The sequence below is a fragment of the Mus pahari genome, chromosome 4 (assembly GCF_900095145.1).
Source record: "Mus pahari chromosome 4, PAHARI_EIJ_v1.1, whole genome shotgun sequence".
Taxonomy (NCBI): Eukaryota; Metazoa; Chordata; class Mammalia; order Rodentia; family Muridae; genus Mus; species Mus pahari.
The window spans coordinates 8,537,351-8,541,277 of NC_034593.1; the positions used below are offsets into that span (position 1 = coordinate 8,537,351).

The 3,927-nt window shown below is 39.0% G+C and overlaps 1 pseudogene; it reads right to left on the minus strand.

Moving 5' to 3' along the window:
• Positions 1 to 332: 332 nt before the first annotated feature.
• On the minus strand, positions 333 to 1,292 carry LOC110320958 (annotated as a pseudogene).
• Between the last annotated feature and the right edge of the window lie 2,635 nt (positions 1,293 to 3,927).

Consider the following 3,927-nt stretch of genomic DNA (forward strand, 5'->3'; position numbering starts at 1 on the left):
CTGAATTCAGTTCCAAGCAAACCCATGGTGGCTCACAACCATCAATAACAGGATTTGATGGCCTCTTCTGGTGGATCTGTTGACAGCTACACTGTACTCATATAAATAAATAAAGCTTTATAAAGAAAAAAATGTCAGACTGATTTCCCGAGTGGTTGTACCAGCTTACAATCCCTCCACAATGGAGGAGCATTCCTCTTTCTCCACATCCTCGCCAGCATCTACTGTTACCTGAGTTTTTGATCTTAACCATTCTGACAAATCCCAGAACAGAATGTCAGCTCCAGACGTGACTGTGCCAACAGTCCCCAGAAAGGTAAGAAGGGGAAAGGTCAGGGTAATGCCTGCAGCATCAAATTCCTCAGTAGTTCCTGTCAGCCCGGCTCATATTCCTCTGCATCCATGTTCAGCAGAAACTTGGTAGCTTCATAGTCCACAGCTTACTTCAAAGAGTCTGTGATGAAGACACCTTTCAGTGCCCCTAATAATGAGCCATTAATGTAGTCTCGCCAGAATGCGTCGAGGTAGAGGTAGGTGAGTTCAGAGAACTTGATGTCACAGATAACGGAGCCCAGGTACCAGGACTTGAGGATAGTGTTGGCCTTGTTAAAGCACTCAAACTGGTGCTCAAGTGGGTTCTGCTTAATGGAGAAGTTATTGCCTTGCAGAGCAGTCTGGTGCTAGCAGTATTCCCTTCCAACTCATAGCCTGATGTCCACAGGTCTGCTTTTCCTTTGGATATCACTGACTTCCAGGACTTTCACTGGCTCCCAAGTGTTGTTTTCCCTTGGGCTGGCTACTTACTACACATTTGAAAACACATACTGGCAAAGCACACCACAGGAGAGTGTGGAGGCTCTGTTTTAGAGGGCTAAGGAGGCCAGGGTTCAGGATCACAGAGGGCTCTGGGTTCTCATAGCAAATTGATGTTTCCTCCAGATACTTGTCTACAACAAGATCAGGGCACATAGCCCGTCTCATCTTGAGAGTAATGTAGAGCAGCAAGTCATGGCAAGTGATAATGCACAGCAGCTGCAGCACCTGGTGAAAAGTCACTCATCACAGTGTCCCTGACTCTCCAATGCCAATAAGAAGTCATGTCCATTTCGGATGAGTCTACGTTCATGGCCATCAATAAGATCAACAAGAAAGAAGGAAAGTACACGAACATCTCTGTGTGTTGTGTGGGTGCCCACGATGTCAAACATGAGGTGGAAACTGTAGAGCCCGTGTTCCTGCTCTCCACGCTCTTCCCGCCACACCTGGCTTTACTGCCTCTTTAGGTCCACCATGCTAGAGGCTCAGAAATGCAGTGCTTTTCGGAATCTCTGCTCAGCAGCTGCAATCTACAGTGATCTCAGAGTGTCCCATTACCATTACCTCTCTCTTTGGAGGTTCATTTTTCTTCCCCAAGCCCCCTGTTGAAACTTTTTAAAAACCAAACTTTTTACCACACACTTAAGGCTCAAGATTCATCTCAAAAAAGGAAGTAGAAAGAAAAAAAAGTTGAAGAAAGGCTACAACACATCATAATTTAAGCATAAGATGATCACAGTTGCAGGGCAGTGAACAGTGAGAAGTCTGGTTCTCAGTTGAACAAGACTAGGAAGCACTGGAGACCCTCAAGGAACAGTAGTAGCTTCACCTGCTCCTGGAAACCAGGTTCCTGTTACTAACCACAGCCTCCTATGGATTTGTGACCATCAGTCACATAAGAACAATGCCCGAAGCCCTTTCACATGTAGCTGAGGAAAAAGACATGACCTGCGGGCACATAACCATTCTAATGAGGCACTAGACACCTGGAGGGCTTAGCCAATAAGCTTTTCTTCCCAGACACTCCTCTCTTCAAAAAGTAGTTAATCTGAGGCCCACGCTGAAAGTGGGTACAGTTTTATACATCCACTTTTATCCATGACAGTAAATGTCTTAAAACCATGAATTGCTTATTTTCATCAGCATCTGAAGTAGAGAGCTTTAAAGAAGGCTTTCACCTATAGAGCTGCCTTCTAGTCTCCCATAGCAGGCCTCTCTGGATTCCCTGCCACATCTGCCAGTGAGTTCAAGTCTGCTGCCATCAAGCCAAGGACAATCACCATGAGACAACCTGGAACCGCCTCCTTTTAGATCTAGCCAGCAGGCCTAGATTCCATTCTCAGCTCTTCCTCAACTTCCTGTGTCCAAGAGCTTGGGAACTCCATGGCCCGAGCTTTTTCATAGGCCAGGGGACCAGTCAGCTCCATTTGTTCCATGCCTCAAACTGCTCTTTCCCACCCATGAGTTGTGGTGTTCTAGGGCTTAGCCCAACACCCTGAGTCCCATCTCACTGAGCGGCTGTGTCCAGTGGCGGAGCAGACACAGGATCCACTACTCTACCCACAGCCATCATGAATTTACTAATATTGGTTCTGGACAAGGCTGTGCCAAACAATAGTCAGCTATAGAAAGAAGAAGTTCAATGAGTCCTACCACCAAGTACTAAATTATTGGCAACTAACCCACTCCAGGAAGAGAAAGAGACTTAGAAACCAGTTATGTTGACATTGTTTAACCCAGTAGGCTCTAATTCATAGTTGCAAAGTCACCTACATTGCCTGGGTTGAACTCAATGGGACAGAATAGGACACGAAATGTATTGGCTTATAGGGCTAAATGTGGTGGCATTTGGGGGCTACTATATGCAAGAGAAAGATGAAAGTGTGTTGAATAGTAATAATGAGTTATAAACATGTATGACATTGTCAAAAATGAAATATTTTAAGAAAAAAAAAACAAGAAAAAAGAGCATGACAAGGAAAAAAGAAACTATATATATATATATAAATACGTGTATTCATACAAGGTGGAAAGGCTTATGTGATTCTTCTAGTCAGAAGGAATGACAAAATTTAAGAAAGGAATAAACCAGCTACATAAATTTGATCATTAAACATACATAGAAATCTGATCACTATACACATGAACAAATATATATATATATATATATATATATATATATATATATATATATATATATATATGAGTGTATATATATATATGAGTGTGTGTATATTTATATATATATATATAATATATGTATATATGTAATATATATAAAACCATCTGTACCTGCCATATTAACTTATAACTACATTCAATGAGTACATGATTACTACAGTATAAGTTGAAGAAATTAGATTTTAGATTCACATTTTAGCTTTTATTGTTAAAGGGAAAAACATGACAAAACAGAGATAAAAACATGAGAAACAATTTCAGAAGTAAATTTAAGGCTGTATCTGCATTTACCAGATCTACAAATAAGAATTTAAAGAACTCAATATGATTAAAATTATTTATTAATAATATAATTAAACATATAATTAATCAAGGGTAAAGATTACACACTCACATGAAGGTATGCTGTTCAGTTAGTGATCATAAATCAATATCTAAAAACTACTTTATCATATATCTTTCAATTCTATTTAATTGTATAAATATAGAAATATTGTTAAAAATGTCATTTACATGTTAAGTATTATTACTCATATAGATGAATTGGAAGGGATTTTTACTCATGTATTTTTAAACATTACATTTCAGATAGGGTGACTAAAATTAATTTTAGTGTATTAAAAATTTTAATAGGCATGCCCTAATTATTATTAGTAAATAGCATATGAAAGAAATGTTTACACAGCAAGGACTCATTAAATAATCCTTAATTATTTTATACTCATGAGAGTGGAAATAAAACAGTACTTGGGATATTAAAGCAACTGGAGAGATATGCCACTCTCAAATTAAACATTATAAAATGAAAATGCAACAGAAGTTTGGGAGGAGATATAATTAATAAAGATTTCACTGTAAATGTAGATTGCAATAAGGAAAATTTTAACAATACTCCAAGGGAGAACATCTAAAAAATATATACAGAGAGAG